General features: G+C 38.5%; 1 long non-coding RNA gene across 1 annotated transcript in view; it reads left to right on the forward strand.

The window, feature by feature from the left end:
- Positions 1 to 559: 559 nt before the first annotated feature.
- The window catches only part of LOC110741736, a 32,605-nt gene continuing 7,389 nt past the window's right edge, over positions 560 to 25,775 (forward strand). The window contains exon 1 of the long non-coding RNA XR_002518504.2: positions 560 to 2,924. This is a non-coding gene — a long non-coding RNA (uncharacterized LOC110741736). The remainder of the gene's footprint in view (positions 2,925 to 25,775) is intronic.

Below are 25,775 nucleotides of genomic sequence, written 5' to 3' on the forward strand. Positions count from 1 at the left end.
CAGAGACTTGGAGGGCTCAGAAAACAGGAAGATGTGGGAAGGTTTGGAACTCCCTAGAGACTTGTTGAATGGCTTTGACCAAAATGCTGGTAGTTATATGGACAATCACAATGAAGTGCAGGCTGAGGTGGTCTCATACAGAGATGAGAAACTTTGGGACTGAAGTAAAGGTCACTCTTGCTATGGAAAGAGACTGATGACATTTTACCCTGCCCTAGAGGTCTGTGGAACTTTGAACTTGAGAGAGATGATTCAGGGTATCTGGTGGAAGAAATTTCGGGGTTTTTTTTGTTGTTTTTGGAGATAGACTTTCATTTTTGTCACCCTGGCTGGAGTGCAATGGTGTGACCTCAGCTCACTGAAGGCTCTGCCTCCCAGGTTCAAGCGATTTTCCTGCCTCAGCCTCCTGAGTACCTGGGGTTACAGGCACATGCCACCACACCTGGCTAATTTTCGCATTTTTAGTAGAGATGGGGTTTCACCATGTTGGTTAGGTGGCGGAAGAAATTTCTAAGCAGCAAATCATTTTAGGGAAGCAAAACATAAAAGTTTGGAAAATTGACAGGCTGCCAGTGCAGTAGAAAAGAAAACTCCATTTTCTGGGGAGAAATGCCAACCAGCTGCAGAAATTTGCATAAGTAACAAGGAGTCAAATATTAATGGCCAAGAAAATGGGGACAATGTCCCCAGGGAATATCAAAAATCTTCACAGCAGCCCCTCCCATCACACCCTGGGAGGCCTAGGAGGAAAAACTGGTTTTGTGGGTCAGGCTCAGGGTCTTGCTGCTTTGTGCAGCCTTGTAAGTTGGTGCCCTGCATCTCAGCCATTCCAGGTATGGCTAAAAGGGGCCAAGGTAGAGCTCAGGCTGTTGCTTCAGAGGGTGCAATCCCCAACCTTTGGCGGGTTAAATGTGTTGCCAGGCCTATTGGTGTACAGAAGACAAGAATTGAGGTTTGGGAACCTCCACCTAGATTTCAGAGGATGTATGCAAATGCCTGGATATCCAGGCAGAGGTGTGCTGCAGGGGTGTAGCACTCATGGAGAACCTCTGCTAGGGCAGTGCAGAAGGGAAATGTGCAGTGTGAGTTCCCACACAGATTCTCTACTGGGGCACTGCCTAGTGGAGCTGTGAGAAAAGGGTCACAGATCTCCAGACCCCAGAATGGTAGATCAACTTACAACTTGCACTGCATGCCTAGAAAATCTGCAGACACTCAACACCAGCCCATGAAAGCAGTAAAAACATCAAAAAAAGCTTAAAATCAAGATAAACCTTGCAAACTCTTGGTATCCCATATGAGAGAGCAGGGCTTTTATCCCTATTTTGCGAAGCATTCTTATAAATCAAAAGGAAAAAAAAACTATCAGAGAAACCCCAAATGTTATGAACATACATTCATGCATACATAAAACAAACAACAGCCCAGGTTTCTCACCTATATTCCCAAATAAGAATCTATAAGTACCTAAATAAAAGAGATTTACTTGCAGTTAACAATATTTTTAAAGAAGAGACTAGACTGGGTTGCTTCAAAATTTTTATTAAAAATAATATTTGGTGCCTTTAATAGTACATCAATGAATTAATAAAATAATGTTTTGTTTTGCTGTTATATAATTATGAAGACATTATCATTATAATTGATTTTTATTAATTTTCAAAAATATTCTAAAAGTTCAAAAGTTCCTACTGTAGAAAAAACAGTGGGTCACAATATTGATGAGAATAAATAAACCACAGGACCTTCCTGCTAAGAACTTAAAACTTACTAGAAGTTGCTATCATATTTACATAACTGTAATAGAAGTTTCATTTGGGTGTTTTAAATGCCTGTCAGCGGAAGGTGAGGGAATATAAGGATGAATACGTTAAATTATGGTATTAAAAAAACAACTGCGAACACACCGTGGAATTCCATACCATATAAAGATGAAACAGAATTGGATATTTTTCTTTGTGAACTCTCTGAAGCTGAATAACAATGTATACAAAATTAATGTATACATTAATCTCATGTAAAAAGAACAGCATCCTTTGTAAAAGTTTTTCCATTTATTTACTTTATAGAAAAGATTTTCCAATCCATGTTATAAAAATATTCTTTATGATTCTATTATCTGTATTAGAACTAAGCCTAATTGGATTGGGAGATTTGGAAATGCATCAAAGAAGAAGCACATCCTCCCAGGGATGGGCAAGACTTTGGAAGGCCGACTTTGAGAGTGCAAGGCAATTTGTAACAGAGTCCCAACAGCCATTTACTCAAAACTTAAAATTCTTTTATTAAGATTCTGCATCACTCAGGGTTTGCACAGGAAAACTGAAACAACTCTGGTTATTTCAGGTGAAACTATGCTTAATTCTGAAAATTATGTGTTTACAAGACTGCTGGAAGGAGCGAACCTCAGAGAAGGCCACGGAAAACTAATTTTAAGCACTGTCTCGAAGAGAATTTGGAAACTACTCTGTAATCACTCCTGCTTGCTGCGTCAAGGTGAGAGTCTCACAGTAAAATGCCCAGAGGCTGCTGCAAAACCTCAGGTCAACTGAGGACCATGTGTTCTACAAAAACAGAGACAGATGCAGGGACCAAGTGGAGAGACGGGAAGGAATTTCTGAATGCCACATCCATTTGTTCTGGAGGCCTTGTGCCCTTTGAAGTATTTTACGATTCAATAAATGCAGCCTTTTGCCGAAAGCATCCCCGATTTAATGTGTGTTACATGCAACCAGAAGAATCCTGATTAATGCAAGCCTCCTACCTCTCATGACATTTGTTACTGTTGTTGTCAACACAAGCTTTTCCAGAAAAAGTTGTCCTAGTTCTCAAATGTTTGCAGTTTTCTCCTCAATAGAGAGTGATAGGACCTTCTCTCCATCAGATACGGAGAGTCCTATCCATAGGACGAGGATATGGAGAAGGTAAGAGATTTTATTCAGGTTCGTTCTGAAATCTTGTGTTTCTTGGAGTTCCCACATTTCCCTAATTTGCTTCAGGGGCAGTGCTATTCGATGATTAAGGCCAGGGACCCTGGAGTCAGCACCTCGACTGCCCTAGCTAACAGTCCTCGTGTTAAATGGAAGTGATTGTACTTCTAATGTCTAAGCCTATTGCAAAGATTGGATGGAACCCTGGGTGTGAGGAGCAGGGCCTACTAAGTGCACGGAGGAAATGCACTGGATACATTTCACTACTTTTTCCAGATTCTTGGGGCAGAAGTTGGGAGGTGGGAACAGTTGAAGCCTTAATTATATGAGCACCGTGGATAGTACCAGAACATAGCCTTTCCTTACTTTAAAGTATTCCAGGATGTACTCATTCTTTTTGTTTTACTGGATGCATAATGTCTAAGTTGAGCTGCTATTACAGAAGGTTTGCTCTTTGAAGAGATAATAATAAGTTGAACTCAATTTACTGAGTAAATCTGGATCAAGCCTTTCATGCTATTTTATTGCCTCAATCTGCCATTATAAAACCATCCTATAAAGAAACGTGATGTAGATTACTAATAATGGTATTTTCATTTTAATCTAACTCACTGAGAAATAAAATGTTGGTTCCCACTTAAACTGTTATTTGAGGAAACCAGTGAGAGGAAAGTCATTCTCAGAGTATGTAACCTCTAATAACATAACACTTGGACTGTATTTTATTCTTACTATATGATTAACCCTTCATCTTGCAGATACATTTCTCAAAACGAGTACACTCAGGATTGTACAAAATTAGTACACATGATTATACAAGACAACCAAAGGCTCTTTTAGGATTACATAACCACATAGGATTATACGAGAGACCCTTTGGTTCTCTCGTATAATCCTATAAGCATACTTAATCAGGAATAATGGACACTATATTGTTTAATACAAGCTAAAATAATGTTTCTGATCAAGATAATATATTATCATGTATTTTAAAAAAGCATTTCACAGGCATTCAGATTTCCTTCCTTTACTGTGGCCCATGTATTTCTAGGTTCTGAAATAGATTAATAAAATATAAAATAAATATAAACCTATGTTTGAACATAATTATACTTTAATTACATATCTCTATATCTGTCCATCTAAACTTGCAGACCTTAAACATTATGAATTATGGATTTTTATAACGTTCTTTAGTTCCTGTTATTGATCATTATTTTGAAAGCTGAAAATGGGTATAAAAAACAAAGAAGACATCAGCTTGGCAACATAGAGAGACCTCATCTCTACGAGAACATTAAAAAATTATTCTGACGTGGTGGTGCACACCAGTGGTCCCGGCTATGGGAGGCTGAGGCAAGGGCATCTCTCCAACCCGGGAGTTGGAGGATGCTGTAAGCTGTGATCTTGCCACTGCACTCCAGCCTGGGCAATAGAGTGAGACTCTGTCTCTACAAAAAATAAAAAAAGAAGAGAGAGACAGAAAGAAACCGGAGGAAAATGGGCAGAGTGGCCAATTGGAGTCACAGTATAGCGTTCCTGGTTCCTGTCACCTGCTCGCTCTGAGGTGGGTTAACTCTGGAAGTCTTCAGCATTTCCACTGCTCTTTGATTTACCTTTCTTGGTACCTCAAGAGATTCCTTGCCTCCCTTCCCAAGAAAGCCTGGATGCCAATGTGGAGATGCGGCAAGATCTAAAGTGATTAAAGCTTTCTCTGTCTACCTCTCTGTCCCTCACCTTTTTCCAGAGAAATTAGTAACTGCCCCTGTTACTGATTTCTTCTCCTTGTCCAGAAGACAGTTCACCAATGACTCATATGTTATAATTTGTTTCCTGTAAAAACTGATTTTTTTGTGATTTTTTTTTTAATATGTGAACTTGAAACAGCCACAAAATAAGCCATTTTACACAGTTGAGTAATGATTATTTTTTTGGTCCAGTTACACAGGAAACTTATTTTCTCCTCATTCTCATAAATCAGAGAATATGAATTCTGTTATCGTTAAACTTCAATTAGCAAAATGGAAAGAAGGTCAGAGACTTAATTTGGATAATGAGGACTTCAGATAAGGATGGGAAGTTCTTAACGTAAATGATGCATGTACAGAAACATGGCCTAATTCAGATAACAGAGCTTTTTAGATAAGAGGTTCACATAATCGACTTTTCTGAGAGTTGAATTAAAATGTAGACAAAAATGCATTAAAAAACAGTTAAGGATAGATTAGTAAAATACATGTATAAGACATAGAGACAGACTCAACTAGACACACCCAGCAGCATATTTCTTTTGTTGAACAAACCTTTCATTCTCTTTACCTACTTACATTTTATTTGAAAAAAAAGCCCATGTGCTATTATAATATGAGGGGTTTTCTCCTGGGCACAGCCATTAAGAAATACAAGCAACTTTGTATCAAAATGTGTTCTTACAATAAATGCTGAGACACATTCTTCCTTTCTGCTCCTTCGGGAGCTTAGTTAAGTTATTCTTGGTGCTCTTCCAAACCCTTTCCAATATCCTCCATTCCATTCAACACTATGTTTGTGTCCATTTGTTTCCAAAATTAGCTGTTCCGTTTAGTCAATTCAGTTTTTAAAAATCCATTCTGGAAAACAAACAAAAGAAGTAGTAATTGAGTCAGCCATTTCTTTATTATTATTATTTTTACCATGTAATCATCTGTTTTGAAAAAGAATTAATGATTTTATAGGTACATTGTATTTATTGAAGAAGAGTTTAATGGTTAAAAAAAATTTCAACATATCTTACAAATTCTCTGAATTGGGCCCTAAACATCCCTTCCTATCTTTGTAATTGGCAAATTATTTACACCTATATTCCATTTGAAAATATATCTTTATAATAATGAAATTAAACTAAATTTATTAAATAATTTTGCAGCAACTGTTATTCTGTAAAATATATGGCAATGTCAAGAAAATAGATTTTACATAAATATTAGCTTTGTCATCACACAAGTATGCATATATACATCTATGTATTTTTGTACTTTAATTTTGTTGCAATCCTTACATATCTAACTCTATAATACATTGACTATTTTTTTTGTTTGGCGGGGGAGGCCCTTGAATTTACACTAGTATGTGCTTTCTTAGGAATGGGAAGTTTAATTCCAAGACAATCTCATGTATATTGGCTTATGTTTATCTGTCTGTGGCCAGAGAATTATCTAACCAGATCAAAATAAAGTCTTGACGTCATGTTTCAACACATAAGCCAGAGAATCGTTTTCTTTCATTCTCTCAGTAAAATTGTGGTAAGAAACATAGACTGCTTCGCCATAGCTTTCATTCTTATTGTCTTCTCTTTTAGGGTATTTTCCTTACAATGACAGCCTAGACAAGAATTCTTGTGTGAGTCATTATTTATTGAGAATGTGTTCTCTGGAAAAAGAACGAAAGAGTAAGGCACAGAAAAATAAGCAAGAATGTGGTCTAAGGTGCAGTCTACATTCAACCCGATTCCACAGGAAACTATGTAGAAAGAATTGCATTCCCGAGGTGCCCTCCCATTGGGTTAAGGTGTCAGGTGACTCATCGTACCAATCTACTGGTCAGTCATTGGCTGAGGGCTCAGTGTGAGGTGAGGTGGGGTGCTGGGGAGATCTGTCACATAATCCCTGATTCAGCAGGGTGGCTTTGGTTCACTGAGGGCAACTTGTACAGCCAGTACTCACAGCAGCTGGTGAATTTACAGCCATCCAGTAAATTTGAAGACATACTATCAAAAGTGTTTCTACAACTTCTTTTCTGCTTTCCATTAGACTAACTAGATTTAGTTACCCTTGTTTAGAGCTTCCTCTTGATGTCCTAACTATATTCTAGAACAAAAGTCAGAAACTTTTCCTGAAGAGGGTCGATAGTAAATATTTTTCACTTTGGGAACCACATATGGTCTCTGTCACAGATTCTTCCATGTTCTAAAATCTCCTAGAGTTGTAGAACATTAAAAAGTATGATACAACTTAATACTCAAACAAAAATTGTTTTTATAAAGAAAAGGATAAGGTTAGAGTTTTAAAATATGAAGCCTGTCAGACTTGAGAAGTCAAGCAATGATGAGAACATGGGATGGAAGAAGTCAGGGGGAATGTGATGCAAAGAACAGTCCAGATGTAGCCCATCAGAACCAAGGCCATGAAAGGTATTCTAGAAAAATCCAGAATCTTCTTGCTGTTCTTTAATATTTTTCTTGGACGGCATGTGTGCTTTGAAGGTAGTAGACCTATTTACTTAATTACAAAACTCCAGACTAATGAGGACTACAATACACACCTAATACAAGAAAGCATATTGTATCCTCTTACTCCATCACCCTGAGGCCCAAAGAGAAACATCCCTTCCACGTGAGTTAAGAAGACTTGTGAAATCAAGCCAAGCTGAGCTCAGAGGAGTCAGTGCTGACCAGAAATCATAATGTATCATCAGCGGTGTGTCTGGAATTGGTGGGTTCTTGGTCTCACTGACTTCAAGAACGAAGCCGCGGACCCTCGCGATGAGTGTTACAGTCCTTAAAGATGGTGTGTCTGGAGTTTGTTCCTTCTGATGCTTGGCCGTGTTTGGAGTTTTTTCCTTCTGGTGGGTTCGTGGTCTTGCTGGCTTCAGGAGTGAAGCTGCAGCCCTTTGTAGAGAATGTTACAGCTCTTAAGGTGGTGCGTCTGGAGTTGTTTGTCCCTCCCGTCCGGAGTTGTTCATTTCTCCTGGTGGGTTCGTGTCTTGGCCTCAGGAGTGAAGCTGCAGACCTTCAGGGTGAGTGTTACAGCTCACAAAGGCGGCGGGGACCCAAAGAATGAGCAGCAGCAAGACTTACTGCAAAGAGCAAAAGAACAAAGCTTCCACAGTGTGGAAGAGGACCCCAACGGGTTACCACTGCTAACTTGGGCAGTCTGCTTTTATTCCCTTATCTGATCCCACCCATGTCCTGCTGATTGGTCCACTTTACAGAGAGCTGATTGGTCCACTTTACAGAGAGCTGATTGGTCCATTTTGACAGAGAGCTGATTGGTCCATTTTGACAGAGTGCTGATTGGTGTGTTTACAACCCCTGAGCTAGATACAGAGTGCTGATTGGTGCGTTTACAATCCTTTAGCTAGACACAGAGTGCTAGACAGAAAAGTTCTCCAAGTCCCCACCAGGACAGCTAGACACAGAGTACCGATTGGTGCATTCACAAACCTTGAGTTAGACACAGGGTTCTGATTGGTGTATTTACAACCCCTTAACTAGACATAAAGGTTCTCCAAGTCCCTACTAGACTCAGGAGCCCAACTGGCTTCACCTAGCAGATCCCACACCAGGGCTGCAAGCTGAGCTGCCCGCCAGTCCCATGCCTTATGCTGGCACTCCTCAGTCCTTGGGTGGTCAATGGGACCGGTGCTGTGGCCCAGGGGGCGGTGCTCGTCAGGGAGGCTCGGGCCATGCAGGAACCTGCAGCCGGGGGAGGGGGAGGGGAAGGATCAGGCATGGCAGGCTGCATGTCCCAAGAACTGCCCCGCGGGGAGGCAGCTGAGGCCCAGCGAGAATCCGAGTGCAGCGCCAGCAGGCTGGCACTGCTGGGGGACCCAGTGCACTCTCTGCAGCTGCTGGCCCGGGTGCTAAGCCCCTCACTGCTCAGGCCTGTGGCACGAGCTGGCTGCTCCGAATGCAAGTGTGGGGCCTGCCGAGCCCACACCCACCCGGAACTCGTGCTGGCCCACGAGCGCCATGCACAACCTGAGTTCCAGTCCAGGCGTTTCTCTCCACAACTCTGGGCAAGCAGAAGGAGCAGGCTGCGGCCTCGGCCAGCCCAGAGAGGGGCTCCCACAGTGCCTGGAGGGTTGAAGGGTCTTCAAGTGCACCCAGAGTGGACTCCGAGGCTGAGGAGACACCGAGAGCAAGGGTTGCTAGCACATTGTCACCTCTCAGCAGGAAATAGAAGTTGTTCTCATAAGCCACTGAAGCATTTTGGTTAGTTGTTACTGCTGTGAAAGCTGACTAATACAGAAAAGCTGACATACTCACTTCTGAACGAGTTTGCCTCATTAGCATTTTGGAATGGAGTAAAGAAATAACAAGTTAGGAATTAATCATTCTGTAAGAAAAATGAACATTTATGTATGCAGATACTTCTTAAAATTTTTAACATCAGTTAACTTGTTTAATTCTCATTAAAGCAGTCCTGAGTCACAGGTTAAAATAGTTTGCTGAATTTTCAGTGGCAAAGCTGAGATTTGAATACAGGCATTCTACCTCTAAAGAGTATATACAGGTAAGATTTACACTACCCAGATGCTATAGTGAAATGTGTGTGTTCATATAAACTCAGGATCTGGGCGTTTCATTTTTGTGGCTGTTTTTAGACAAAGAAAAGTTTCAAATAAATAGAGAATTTCTGGCATTTCGAAGAAGACAAAGGGAACAGAAATACAGAGACCTGTAGAATTGAGTAGTATTGTGCCATGAAAAAGACAGATAATGCCAAATTCCTTTCCTCTTATTGAAGGCTTTGTATATTTCATTTTACTAGGAAATGTGGCATATCCATTTATTCATATCATGGGTCTTGATTTTTGCCTAAGTAAGGTTGAATTTCTCGCTGTTCTAGCAAACAGACGATGCCTAACTAAGCCAGATGGCCCAATAATGTTGGAAAGACATTTTATGTGGTGACAGATGTTGAAATGAACCATACTGGCTACACAGTAAATGCTTGAAGAGTTTTCTTTAAACCGATTAATCAGAGGAATGAAAAAATCAACAAAAACTATGAATAAGGGCAAAGAGAGATGACTAAATTTTATTTGAAGATTGAATTTTAGTAAGATGAATGGTTGGGGAAAACCCCAGAAATCATGAAACAAATACATGAAGAATCAAGTACAATTAATGATGAAGAATCAACTGAAAATTTCATACCTTTATGTTATTTATTTATTTGATAAGACAGGGTCTTGCTCTGCTGCCCAGCTTGGTCTCAAACTCTGGGCCTCAAGTGATCCTCCCATCTTGGCCTCCCAAAATGTTGTAATTATAGGCATGAGAAATTTCAGTATCTTTAGTTGTGTTTTTAAGAAATGTCAAAACAGCCTGAGAGAAATTTGTTGTAGCACTTAAAACAATCAATAGTCATTATTTGCATGTAGCTCCTAGAAAAATAAAAATAAACGTATTTTGACAAAGGATGTGAATAGACAATCTATAGGAAAACATAGATTGTCAATACATGAGTGAAAATATACCCAACTTCATTGGCTAATCAGGGGAATGCAACTTATAACATTAAGATACTATTTCTTCCCTGTTGGAAGAGTTGACAAAATGTATTACTAGTATAATTAAGAAAAAACATTATCATATAATACCAATTTTAATATAAAACACTAGTTTTTCCAAGTAAGTGGACAGTATCTGTTCATGTTTGAAGTATACATACTGTGATTCAGAAATCCAAATTCTAAGCATCTGTCTTGAAGAATAAAAATCAGAGATGCTTTGAAATTGGAGATAGAATAAAAGTAATAATATATAATTACGATTAATAATATACATAAAATAATAATACAGTCATAGGTAATAATATATAATTATGAAAGGGATAGATTTTCCCATCTCTTCTCATTTCCAAATTTCAAGGAAGTGCTTTTATTTTTGGAATTTCTTGTCTAGCATAGAGGGCAGGGACTTGGGAAATGCACTTTCCCAGAGTGAGTGTAATAAGGCAGAGACTGTGGAAAGGGGTGGCAATGGTGCCAAATCAACCACAGAGAACAAGACCCAGCACAGTCTACTTCTTTGTCAATAAACACACACACACACACACACACTCACTTTGTTTCAGTTAGTTCTTGCTAACTCCGTGACTTGACAATGACTTATTATTTCTTAGGATTCTGTGGTGTGGTTGGATGGGTTCTCTCTTTCTCTCCTAGTTTCACCTGGGTTTACTGATGCAGCTACATCCAAGTGGAAGGTACAGGTAGGCTCACTCACATTTCTGGCAGTTGGTACCTGCACGTGACAGAGGACACTGAGTCCTCCACCCGAGCTCACAGGCACAGAAGGCTTAGACTAACTTCCTTTCAGACCAGCAATCCAAAGAGTGAAACTGGAGGCTGCATGTTCTCTCAACGCCTAGTCTCAGAAGTTATGGAGCAGCGATCAGTTACATTTTGTTAAGTCACTGAGCCAACTGAGATTCAAGATTCTATATATTACTTGGAGGAGAGGCAAAGTCCCATTGAACAGAGGTATGCAATCTGGGGTGGTAGAAATGTGTGAAACTATTCGTAATCTTCCACACACTCTTACTCAAAGCTAAATATTCATGCCCTAAAAAGAACAGCATTGTCATCCAGAGTGATAAACCTATGCTTCATACAAGCTAAGATATGCTCCTCCCTACCCCAAAAGGGAGAGATGCAAAATGGGGATACACATGCCCTATATGCCTTTAGTCCTTTTCTTGGTGATTACATTGTTGGGATAGTGTAGAGGAGAAATTAGATAGTAATTGTTATGTTTATACTTATGCATGAAAGGGTTTGTGCAAAACTCTAATGTCTTCATTTCTGCAGCCAGTCATGAGGACATAGTTAGTGTTTGTAATTTCCAGCTTCCATTCTTCACTCCATGTTACCCTTGCATTCAGTCAGCAGGAGTTTGTTGAAGTCCTACAGGCACTAAATTAAGCAACTCTACCTAAATCTCTGCTTCATGGTGTTGTGACAGTTTGGGTCCAGTCATGATCTACATGGTTACTTAAATAGGAGAGGTTTAATCTAAATAATTACCGTAGTATAAGAAGAAATAATGGTACGATATGCTACCCTACAGCTTAGGGAGCATATCCAAAGATGAACAATTTTGGAATGGACCCTCTCCACCAAGGCTGGGGCTCTGACTTCTTCGGAATTGTATTTGCAGGCCAGTGAATGGCAGATAACTTTTCTGGTTTGCACAGAGCAGAGCTGGTGTGCAGCTGCTGGGCAAGTGAGAAGCAGTTTCTGGGGCACTGCTGAGCCTGTGTCTACATGCACCATTGTGCAGAAGGGAAAGGAGCCAGTGGGGAGGGGAGAGGAGGTATGTAGCCGGCAGTGTTCTCTTTAGGACAGGCTGCAGGGGATAAACCCGGAGAGAGAGCTGTGCAGTCAGAGGGTGTGGGGCACCAGTTTAGGCAGGAGACCAGGAGCACACAGTGCAGGAGGTCTGGGACATATGATGTCTGCATCAAGTGTGTATTAGTCTGATCTCATGCTGCTAATAAATACCTGAGACTGGGTAATTTATAAAGGAAATGGTTTAATGGACTCACAGTTCCACATGCCTGGGGAGGCCTCACAATCATGGTGGAAGGCTAATGAGGAGAAAAGTCATGTCTTATATGGTGGCAGGCAAGAGCTTGTGTAGGGGAACTCTTCTTTATAAAACCATCAGGTCTTATGAGACTTATTCACTATCACGAGAACAGCATGGGAAATTCCTGCATCCATGATTCAATTACCTACTACCAGGTCCCTCCCACAACACTTGGGAGTTATGGGAGGTACAATTCAAGATGAGATTTGGGTGAGGACACAGCCACAGCATATCAAAGTGCAAAGGCGATTGCCATGTTGTTCTGCAAGGCTGTTGCTCTCCAGGCACTCTGGGCATCTCTCTGTGACAGAGTACCAGCTGATGACCCTCCTAGCCACACTTGCTGGAGGTACAGCCACCAGAGCTGGGAGAAAGAACCTCCTCCTTCCACAGGGTACCTCCAATGTCTTTCAGCTGATAAAGTTTATGAAGGTGCCCAGTATAAAAGAGAAATGTTTAAGAAAAATTATCTATTATTGTGAAGCTGGTACAAAGAGGGTGAATTTAGACATGAGAATCAACAAATGAATAATTGCACGGTGATGTCAGGAAAATACACTCCTTTTTAGTTAAACCATTAATAGTTAAGTTTCTGTTCATTGCAACATTATTTGTAACAGTCAAGACATGGAATTAAATGAAGTGTCCATCAACAGATGAATACATGGTGTGTTAGTCTGTTTTGCGGTACAATAAAGGAAGACCTGAGACTGGATAATTTATAAAGAAAAGAGGTTTATTTGGATCATGGTTCTTCACCAGCATCTGCTTGGCTTCTGGTGAGGCCTTAGGAAGTTCTTACTTATGTAAGAAGGTGAAGGGGGAGCAGGTGTGTCACATGGTGAGAGCGGGAGCAAGAAAGATGCCCGGCTCTTTTAAACAACCAACCTTCACGTGAACTAATAGAGTGAGAACTCACTTATTATTGCAAGGACAACACCAAGCCTATTCATGAGGGATCTGCCCCCATGACCAAAACACCTTCCACTAGGCCCACCTCCAACTTTAGAGGTCACATTTCAACATGAGATTTGGAGGGGACAAACATTGAAACCATATAAAATGAATAAAGAAAATATGCTATAGATACAAAACGGAATACTAGTCAGCCTTTAAAAAGAAGGAAATCCTATCATTTTTGACAGTATGAATGAATCTGGAGGACATTATGTCAAGTGAAATAAGCCAGGTACAGAAAAACAAATACTGCATTATCTCAAATGCATATGGAATCTAACAAAGTTGAACTAATTGAAATAGAGAGTTAAATGGTGATTACCAGGGACTTGGGGGAGGAGTTTGGAAGATGTTAGTCAGATTATAAAATTTCACCTAGGAGTAATAAGTTCTAGAGATCTGTTGTACAACATGGTGTTACCTTAAAAATCAATGAGGGCGAGACTCTGTCTCAAAAAAAAAAATCAATAAGAGGGATTTTAGATGTTCTCACCACAAAAATGGTAAGTATGTGAAATAATATATACATATTAATTAATTTGATTTATTCGTCCCTCAACATGTAAATATTTCAGAACATTGTATTGTATATGATAAATATATACAATTTCTATTTAATTATAATAAGTGTATTAATTTTTAAAATCTGATTTATTTTGTTCATCAAATATAATACATACTCATAATTGGCTGGGCATGGTGGCTCGTGCCTGTAATCCTAGCACTTTGGGAGGCTGAGGCAGGTGGATCATGACGTCAGGATATTGAGACCATCCTGGCTAACACAGTGAAACCCTGTCTCTACTGAAAATACAAAAAATTAGCTGTGGTGGTGGGCGCCTGTAGTCCCAGCTACTCGAGAGGCTGAGACAGGAGAATGGCGTGAACCCAGAAGGCAAAGCTTGCAGTGAGCCGAGATGGCACCAGTGCACTCCAGCCTAGGAGACAGAGCAAGACTCCGTCTCAGAAAAAAAACAAACCCATAGTTGTAAAATTAACTATTAGATGAATATTTGGTTTAGAAAGTGGAAGAAATATTTAAATAAAGTGCTGCATTTATATAATTTTTGTTTTATTTATATTTTTGTCTAAGAATTTAAATGATTATTATGCAAATAAATGAAAAAGATAAGTTGAAGTATAAATTTAAAACCATGAGGTGATTATTAGAGAACAGTATCTAGCTGTAACAAATGATTTTTATCATCATTTAAAAATTTCAAAATTTTCGATTCAATTGTTGTCACATGTGTATGTAAATTATAATTTTATCATCATTGTCTATGTATAATTATTTTCATGATGAAACTTCACTCTTTGTCTCTCTTTTTTATCTTTTTGAGACAGAATCTTGCTCTGTCATCAAGTCTAGAGTGCAGTGGTATGATCACAGCTCACTGCAGCCTCAACCTGCCAGGCTCAAGTCAATTCTCCCACCTCAGCCTTCTGAGGAGCTGGGACTACAGGCACATGCCACGATGCCTGGCTAATTTTTTTATATTTTGCAGAGATAGAGTCTCACAATGTTGCCTGGGCTGATTTCTCCTGGGCTCAAGCAATCCCCCGACTTTGGTCTCCCAAAGTGCTGGGATTACAAGTGTGAGACACCGCACCTGGCCTTGTCTCTTATTTTTGCTATTGTTTTATATTCTTTTGTCACAAGACCAAGTAGCACAAAAATATCTTGAACAATAATATCTCAAAATCAAAGCTTTGAGACAATAAATGCTTCCTTCACAATATATTAAGATGTTAGATATTGATAAATTTATCAAAACTACCATGTGTTTAATCATTTTGAAGATCCCCCTAACAAAAATATGCTGACTTTCTCTTTTGTTAGATTATCAGAAATATTCAACAGAATTTGATAAGACTGAGCCCCAAATTTTGTAGTAGCAAGAAGTCACAATAAGAACTCAACTCACATATCTCATATCATTGCAAACAGGAACAATGAAATTTTCTCAGAGAAAAAATGAGTATCATGTTTCACTTCGACAATCATGATAGAAATATGAGCAATAATATTTCAATGAATGAAGCGTCAGAGAGTTCAAGTATCCCTTGAAAATATCAAATTTCTGAAACTGCTATTCACAGTTGGTAAAGAAAATGTGATATCAGCATCAGTGCTGAACTTAGGAATAATATATCTCAAATGTGATTCTGTGCTTTTAGGGAACATAATGGTGTTATTTTATGCTTCATCACTTCTTGTTTTAAGAATATTCTCTATTTGAAGTCTAGCATGAGTATCAAATAGAATATGATTTTTTGTCAGTTTAATGTATGTGGAAAATGAATGCATGATTTAAACGAGACATGAAATTATATTTCCAGTTATAGCTCTACATAAAGATTTCTAATGACAAAAAAATGAGGAACATGAAACTTGCAAAATAATATAGCTCATCCGTGAGCTCCCTTATCCAATACTCTTAAGATTTGTAGTTTTACCCCAAAATAAATTTATGATTCCATAATTTTTATTCATTATCAGGATATCCTTGCAATGATATATTTTCTTTACTATGTGTGACATTCTCATGCTTACATCTTTAGGCAAGGTTAATTTTCATTAAAAAAAAAAGAAAGTGAAAACTGAACATGTAAATAAGATAGTTAAACCTTCTTTAAATTTGTTTCTTTTATTCTTATTTACATTCCATTTTGTTTCATATTATGGCTATCAGAGTCCACACGCCTTCAAAATATTATGCCATACAGCAGCATGACTCCATTCACTCTTAGATACATCTCTAACAAAGTTCACGATTTGACTACAGAGTACATTACGAAGACCTTCTCTTGAAAATTATTTTCTGAAGAATACATTTATAAAGATATTGTGGGGCAGGTGTTTGTTTCAATGAATGAATAATTACCTTATTATATTCAACCCTATATAAGTAATAGCACATTTGGATGGTGTTTATGATTTTTACATTCATCTTTGTAACTACTTTCCTTGATCGATAAAGTCTATTAGTCCACAAAATTCCATTGTCATCTTTCTGTCATCTGTGGTTCATGGCTGTTGCAACATCACAAATCATAAGCAATGTCAGCACTGCACCCGGCTTCATTTCAGCTGCCACATCCCTGACTGACACTTTTGACAGTGACTTAAAGCTTTTCCTTAATTACCAATACAAAAATCCTCTGACTTGTGTGGAAGGATTTGGTTTGCAAAAATGGACAATAGAAAGTCATTCTAAATCTATAAGTAGAGGAATGACATAAAGTCTGTGCCAAGCCCAGGATGCTATATCAAGGGATGTGGGATGGAGGCTGTCAAGTGATAAACCCCAACGAGGGCAATCATGGCTCAGAATATAGATTGTGAATGGGATTACGAAACAGGTGCAGAAGCTGCTGTCATACGATCAAGAGCACACTCAAGATTCGAGTTCAAGCCTTCCAATTCTAGACTGTGTGTTCTTAATCTCTAGAACTAAAAATGATTTTGCCCATTTAACCTGTGTTTAATAGTACTTTTGTATAATTTATGTATGCTAGTATTCATGGATGTACATATTCCTCATCGATATTCTGGCTGGTCTGTCAACCCCTGAAGATCTGAGATGGTTTCTTTTGTGTACAAATGAACTAAAATGTCTTAGCAAGGATGGAAGATTACTGGGGCAAGAATTACATGATAAACTTCGAATTGATTATATTCTAGGTTGCTGACCAATAGAGAGAAGAATAGAGGTTACTCTGGAGAAGAGATGTGAGTTTTATTTTGGGTGAAACCAAAACTAAGCTAATTTAAAAGAGTAAACAACAAACAAACACAAAAACGAGTTGTGTGAACCTTAGTGTGTGAATGTACTAGGCTTTATTTTGGTTAGTCATTAAGTAATAACCAAATTTGTTAAATAGTTAAAGTGTTCAATGAAATAATAAACAGTGAAATATTATGTGAAAGGGAGTTCACAGGATGCAGGAGCACAGAAGTTTCATGAAGGGTTCATAGGAAATATTCCACATTTTCTTTTGTATATGATTCAGGGAGTCTTAGAAAGCCCTCCACACCCCCAAGTATGGAAATACAAGCTAATCAGAACATTTTAAAGATGTATAAATTGTGCTGGAAGGTCAACATACTACCTACAGAATCCACAGAAACAATGCTTAGCAGGGAAGGCTTATTTTAAATGATTAGCGCAACAAATGAAAAGTGGCATAGTAAAGAGTGGCATGGTACTTGCCAACTTTCCCTCTTGTAAAATGGCTAACATACAAGTTTATTATGGAATCTAAATAGCCTTGGAAGTCTAAAAAAATGAGAAGAAAATAAGAACAATTACAATATTTCTCTCTAGGGTTATTGTGTGTCGTACAATTATTTAAAGGTTTTTCATGTAAAAAGTTTGAATGATTGCAGGAGAGGGTATATAATACAGGTATGACATGGTTTCGCTGTGACCCCACCCAAATGTCATCTTGAATTGTAGTTCCCATAAACCTCATGTCATGGAAGGGGCCCAGTGGGAGGTAATTGAATCATGGGAGCAGCGTATTAGTCTGTTTTTTATGCTGCTGATAAACACATACCTGAAACTGGACAATTTACAAGAGAAAGAGTTTTAATGGACTTACAGTCCCACATGACTGAGGAGGCCTCACAATCATGGTGGAAGGCAAGAAGGAGCAAGTCACATTTTATGGGAATGGCGGCAGGCAAAACGAGAGCTTGTGCACAGAAACTTCCGTTTTTATTTTATTTTATTGTTAGTATTATTGTTTATACTTTAAGTTCTGGCTACATGTGCAGAACGTGCAGTTTTGTTACATAGGTGTACACGTGCCATGGTGGTTTGCTGCCCCCATCAACCCGTCACCTACATTAGGTGTTTCTCCTAATGTTATCCCTCCCCTAGTCCCCCAACCCCCTACAGACCCTGGTGTGTGATGTTCCCCTCCGTAGGTCCATGTGTTCTCATTTTCAACTCCCACTTACAAGTGAGAACATGTGCTGTTTGGCTTTCTGTTACCATGATAGTTTGCTGAGTAAGATGGTTTCCAGCTTCATTCATGTCCTTCCAAAGGACATGAACTCATCATTTTTATGGCTGCATAGTATTCCATGGTGTATATGTGCCACATTTTCTTTATCCAGTCTATTATTGATGGACATTTGGGTTGATTCCAATTCTTTGCTATTGTGAATGGTGCTGCAATAAACATACGTGTGCTTGTGTCTTAATAGTAGAATGATTTATAATCCTTTGCATATATACCCAGTAATGGGATTGCTGGGTCAAATGGTATTTCTAGTTCTAGATCCTTGAGGAATTGCCACACTTTCTTCCACAATGGTTGAACTAATTTACACTCCCACCAATAGTGTAAAACATCCCTATTTCTCCACATCCTCCCCAGCATCTGTTGTTTCCTGACTTTTTAGTAATCGCCATTCTAACTGGAGTGAGATGGCACCTTATAGTGGTTTTGATTTGCATATCTCTAATGACAGTGATAATGAGCATTTTTTCATATGTCTATTGGTTGTATAAATGTCTTCTTTTGAGAAGTGTCTGATCATGTCCTTTGCCCACTTTTTGATTAGGTTGTTTGTTTTTTTCTTGTAAATTTGTTTACATTCTTTGTAGATTCTGGATATTAGCCCTTTGTCAGGTGGATAGATTGCAAAAATTTTCTCCCATTTTGTAGGTTGCCTGTTCACTCTGGTGATAGTTTCTTTTGCTGTGCAGAAGCTCTTTAGTTAACTTAGATCCCATTTGTCAATTTTGGCTTTTGTTGTCACTGCTTTTGGTGTTTTAGACATGAAGTCTTTGACCATGCCTGTGTTCTGAATGATATTGCCCAGGTTTTCTTCTAGGATTTTTATAGTCCTAGGTCTTAGGTTTAAGTCGTTGATCCATCTTGAGTTGATTTTTGTATAAAGTGTAAGGAAGGGGTCCAGTTTTAGTTTTCTGCATATGGCTAGCCAGTTTTCCCAATATAATTTATCAAACAAGGAATCTTTTCCCCATTGCTTGTTTGTGTCAGGTTTGTTAAAGATCAGATCATTGTAGATGTGTGGTGCTGTTTCTGAGGCCTCTGTTCTGTTCTATTGTTCTATATATCTGTTTTGGTACCAGTACCATGCTGTTTTGGTTACTGTAGCCTTGTAGTATAGTTTGAAGTCAGGTAGCGTGATGCCTCCAGCTTTGTTCTTCTTGCCCAGGATTGTCTTGGCTATGGGGGCTCTTTTTTGGTTCCATATGAAGTTTAAAGTAGTTTTTTCCAATTTTGTGAAGAAAGTCAGTGATATCTTGATGGGGATAGCATTGAATCTATACATTATTTTGGGCAGTATGGCCATTTTCATAGAACTCGGCTATTGAAACTTGTATATGCTTCATGAAGTTCTTGTGCTGTGTTTTTCAGCTTCTTCAGGTCATTTATTTTCTTCTCTATACTGGTTATTCTAGTTAGCGATTTATCTAACCTTTTTTCAAGGTTCTTAGCTTCCTTGCATTGGGTTAGAACATGCTCCTTTAGCTCAGAAGAGTTTGTTATTACCCACCTTCTGAAGCCTACTTCTGGCAGTTTGTCAAACTCATTCACTGTCCAGTTTTTTTCCTGTGCTGGCAAGGAGTTGTCATCCTTTTGGGGAGAAGAGTCGTTCTGGTTTTTGGAATTTTCAGCCTTTTTGCGCTGGTTTCTCCTCAACTTTATGGATTTATCTACTGTCAGTTTTGATGTTGGTGACCTTTGGATGTGGTCTTTGAGTGTATGTGCTATTCCTTTCTGTTTGTTAGTTTCCCTTCTAACAGTCAGGCACCTCTGCTGCCAGTCTGCTGCAGTTTGCTGGAGGTCCACTCCAGACCCTCTTTGCCTGGGTATCACCAGCGGAGGCTGCAGAACAGCAAAGATTGCTGCCTGATTTTTCTTCTGGAAGCTTCGTCCCAGAGGGGCACCTGCCAGATGCGAGCCAGAGATCTCCTGTATGAGGTACCTGTTGGCCCCTCCTGAGAGGTGTCTCCCAGTCAGGATACACAAGGGTTAGGGACCCACTTGAGGAGGCAGTCTGACCCTTAGCAGAGCTTGAACACTGTTCTGGGAGGTCCGCTGCTCTCTTCATAGCTGTCAGGCAGTGATGTTTATGTCAGGTGAAGCTGTGCCCACAGCCACCCTTTCCCCCAGGTACTCTGTCCCAGGGAGATGGGGGTTTTATCTATTACATGCCTGAGTGGGACTGCTGCCTTTTTTCAGAGATGCACTGCCCAGAGGAGAGAAATCTAGCAGTCTGGCCACAGCAGCCTTGCTGAGCTGCAGTGGATTGCACCCAGTTTGAACTTCCCAGTGACTTTGTTTACACTTTGAGCTTAAAACCACCTAGTCAAGCCTCAGCAATGGCAGACGTCCATCCCCCAGTGAAGCTCGAACATCCTGGGTTCATGTCAGATTGCTGCTTTGCTGGCAGCAAGAATTTCAAGCCAGTGGATCTTGGTTTGCTGGGCTCCCTGGGGGTGGGACCCGCCGAGCCAGACCACTTAGCTGCCTGGCTTCAGCACCCCTTTCCAGGTGAGTGAATGGTTGTTTCGCTGGCATTCCAGGCGCCACTGGGGTATGGAAAAAAAGAACTCCTGCAGGTAGTTTGGTGTCTGCCTAAATGGCTGCTGAGTTTTGTGCTTGAAACCCATGACCTGATGGGGTAGGCACTGGAGAGAATCTCTTGGTTTGCAGGTTGCCAAGACTGTGGGACAAGCAGAGTATCTGTGCCAGAGTTCCTCAGGCTAAGTCCCTCCCAGCTTCCCTTGGGCAGAGGAGAAAATTCCCCAACCCCTTGTGCTTCCTGGGTGAGGTGACACTCCACCCTGATTCGGCTTGACCCCCTGTGGACTGTATCCACTGTCCAACCAGTCCCAATGAGAAGAACCAAGTACCTCAGTTTGAAATGCAAAAATCACCTGCCTTCTGTGTCGATATTGCTGGAAGTTGCAGACTAAAGCTGTTCCTATTCAGCAAGTGCCATGCTTTGGCAGCTTTCTTGTGGTGTTGAGTCTGTGTGTGGATGGCAGTCAAGAATTGAGGTTTGGTAACCTCTGCCTAGATTTTAGAGACTGTATGGAAATGCCTGAATGTCCAGGCAGAGGTATGCTGCAGGGGTGGAGCCCTCATGGGAAACTCTGTTAGGGTAGTGCAGAACAGAAATATGGGGTTGGAGCCCTCACACAGTTTTCCCACTGGGGCACTCCTAGTGGAGCTGTGAGAAGATGACCACAGTCCTCCAGACCTCAGAATGGTAGACTCACTGACAGCTTGCACCATGTTCTTGGAAAAGCCCACAGACACTCAATGGCAGCCTATGGAGGAATCTGAGAGTGGGGCTGTACCCTGCAAAGCCACAGGGGTGGAGCTGCCCAAGGCTGTGGGAACCCACCTCTTGCGTCGGTGTGACCTGGATGTAAGACATGGAGTCAAAGTAGTTCATTTTGGAGCTTACTTTAAGATTTGACTGTGCTGCTGGATTTTTGGACCCACATGGAGGCTGTAGCCCCTTTATTTTAGCTCCTTGCTCCCATTTGGAATGGCTGTATTTACTCAATGCCTGTATCCCCATTGTATCTAGGAAGTAACTAACTTGCTTTTGATTTTACAGACTCATAGGCAGAAGGGACTTTTCTTGTCTCAGATGAGACTTTGGACTTGGACTTTTAGGTTAACACTGAAATGAGTTAAGATTTTTGGGTACTGTTGGGAAGGCATGATTGATTTTGAAATGTGAAGACCTTAGATTTGGGGGAGACCAAGGTGGAATTATATGGTTTGACCCAAATCTCATCTTGAGTTGTAGTTTCCATAATCCCCATGTGTCATGGGATGGACCCAGCAGGAGGTAATTGAATCATGGGGTGCGATTACCTCCATGCTGCTGTTCTTGTAATAATAGTGAGTGAGTTATCACAAGATCTGATGGTTTTGTAAGGGGCTTTTCCTCATTTTACTTGGCACTTCTCCTTCCTGCCGTGGTGTAAATAAGGACATGTTTGCTTCCCCTTCTGCCATAATTGTAAGTTTCCTGAGGTCTCCACAGCCATGCAAATCTGTGATTAAATTAAACTTCTATCTTTGTAAATTACCCAGTTTCAGGCAGTCCTTTAATGCAGTGTGACAATGGACTAATAAAGGTGGTTTTCCAGGTTTATGAGGTTTTTTTTTAAATAAGTTATGCAATTATCTTCCTTACAGACTCCAGGACTGTAAACATTATAAAATATTTTTAACATATATAAAGATACATGCTATGGAGATTAAAAGGAACTTAATTTCCAGATTATCTTGTTAAAGTTAATATATCTTGGAGTTATTTAAGATGAATATCTTATCCTAATGATTCTCCAACTAACCAGAAAGTAAAATAGAATAACTTCAGCTTTTAATTACTAATATTATATTTGTAGATTATTGTGCAGTTGAAAAGACACTTTCATTTTGTCATGTATTCTCAACAATATCTTTCACAATAAATGAATTGATGGCATCATCATTATCATCATCATCATCATCATCATTATCATTATCATGACCATCATCTCCATTTACAACAGTATGGGGTAATCAATAAGAAATCATTAAAGATGCCTTTGAACTTAATAATAAAGGTGTTGTTATTAATATAAAGTACAGATAAGAAGGTTCAGAAATAAACTGATGAGATTTTTATATTTTTCTCTTTTCTATCATTACATTTTTTTCTAATTCTAATTTGGCAGTTATAAATTAGAATAACAGTACAATTTTGTCTTCAGAATTCTGGGTTGCCCCATAAGTTATTAAAGATTTTTCATGCTGTTTCAATCATAAAATTAAAAGCAATTCTAGAAATGAGCTACTGCTAAATCACATAGCGATTATTATAATTAAAACTGTAGTGGAGACTAAAAGTATATTGTAGTTGTAGACTCTAAGTAAAATCATATATGCAAATAACAATAAATAACAATACTGATAACTACAAGTGTGCATTTCCATAATCATTTTTGATTTATAAAACTTTTACCAATACAAATTTAAATCCAAGATTTGCAAGTATATCCTATTCATTTCTTCTTTTTAAAAAAGGAAACACTGTCTCTACACATAATTCTTAATTCATTTCTTTTATAATCAAGTCTTCATTTATTTTACAATAATTTAAAATGAAATTTTATTATACCAAACTTTATATTATAAATCATTTTATTATCACACCTTGCTTCTTCCAATCACACTTTTTAACTTCAGCATTTATTCAATCGTTCAATCTAAAATGATTGAAGGAACAGAAGATATACACTATGAGGCAGAGGAATAAAGACAAATATCCACAAAACATCACTTTGCATCAACATGCTTAAACATGGATAGCTGCAAACAGAATCTGACCAAACTCCAAACATGTAATAAATGTCTTAAAATGTATTTCCCTATAAGATGATATATAGAAAAGACTTTTAAAAGTTGTGAGAATTAAATGAGATCCTTGGTTCAATGAGTGTATGGGAATCTTGCTGGATTGCAAAGCCCTGGTATGCAACTGGAGTCATCTTGTAACTAAAGGGGTCATTCCTATACGGTAACTCAGGGAACTGCTCACTCAAACAGTAGATAATGGTATTTCCTGTTCTTCCTGTGAGTTGGAAGAGTCTAAACAACTGTATTGTAAGAGTCTCACTGCTTTAGGTGAGGCCAACGTGATTATTTCACTAAGGATTACACTATTTCTCTAGTGAGTGAAGCTCTCTTTTTTGTTTGAGAAAATACAGCAGAAGAGTCTGCCTTATACAGTTTTCTCTTGCAACACTGAAAAGGCTATTAGTATTTACTGTTTACTGAGGTGAACATTGTTTAAATTTGCATTAGACAATCCATTTAAGAAACAACTAAATGCTGATGATTACAATGTCTGCATTACATTAAAACTGTTAATTTGTGGCAGTAATAATTTAGGATTTTAATTATAAGCCTGAAAAGCAGATTTAGAAATGCAGTTGGCACGACTAATGTTAATTTGTCCTTTAGCGTTTATTGAAAGCAATATATCCAATGTAATTATAGTGCATGTCAAATAACCCACTATTTTATTTTTTAAATGTGTGATTCCTTAATTTGCTTGATTAAGATGACTTGCCATCTGTTAAAATTTTTGTTGTGTCGTTTTTGGTGGGTTTTACATACTTATCAGCAATGACTTTATCTACAACATTTTTTATTGATTCAATGATCATTTTCCTGATGCTTATCCATTAAGTCTCTCACTGTGTTATTCATCATCATTTTCTCTATACTTATTACATCAAGGGTCATGTAATGTCTACTTCACTAAATGCTGCAAATGTTGTTGGGAATCAGATGTGTGCTATCATAACAGACATGAAATTAATGGCAAGCATATAGTCCTTGGGTTCTTTTTCATTGAAACTAGTACAATCTACTAAGAAATTTTACCTCTGTGATAAGATGACTGGTTCTAGCCATATTAGCCTTGTATAAATCTTTCACTGTTTTCATTTCTTCTTCATAATATTCTAAAAACATTGTTAACGCAATGTGTATTCAACTTTATGAGAGCGCATTTTTAATATCTTTGGCTGGAGATTCAATAGAATCTATGGATATAATTGAACATTTATGGATATAATTGAGCTGAAAATCTCATTAAAATCTAAATATGTCTTTCATACAACTTGTATGAACCCTTTCATTCTAATTTTCACTGATTAAATTTTAGAATAACTGACAAGATTATAAATATAGTCTCTTCTTTATTTCAACCACAATGTGAACATATCCTAACAAATTTAAAAGAATAAGCTTTAAAGAGTATCAAAGGCATTTATGAAATATGTGCATTCCAATTTTATTTGTTTTCACTCACAAAGTTTTTATTGACAGTAATTCTTATTAAAAATTTCAGTGTCAAACAATTTTCATGGTTACGCCTCTTACCTTACTCACAAAATAATATTTGACAGCAGCATATTATTAATATTTTTACTTTAACTGGGATAATTTGCAAGTGTTTTACATTGTTTGCAGTGAATTTTAACAACATTTTATTAGTCAACAGGGTCATACAATATTGGATATTCTATGAAAAAATTATTTAAAACCAATAGCTATGATTTAGAACTGTTTAAAATCAACTTATATTTGGAGATAATTATTTTACAAAAATATTAACATATGTTTTTGATAACTACATTATAAAATTTTAAAAAAGAACTTGGTACCAGGTGAAGTAAGTCTTTTTTTTAAATCAAATTAGTTTATATTATAGAAGGCAGGACTATCTAAGTATGCTAGTAATTCTCAGTTGAGCTGTCATTCAAATCACCCTTTTCAAAATGTGTTCTAGGAAATTTTGTTTTGGAGTTATCCTAGAAATATTGTCAGCCTATTATTTACTGTAAAACAATTACGCAACCTTTTATATAAAGTAACGTGAGAACTGCAGTACATGACAAGACAACATTTACATTTTTCTCAAAACATCAGTGTCACATATGCCTCTTTCAAACACCTGAGAA

The sequence above is a fragment of the Papio anubis genome, chromosome 15 (assembly GCF_008728515.1).
Source record: "Papio anubis isolate 15944 chromosome 15, Panubis1.0, whole genome shotgun sequence".
NCBI lineage: Eukaryota > Metazoa > Chordata > Mammalia > Primates > Cercopithecidae > Papio > Papio anubis.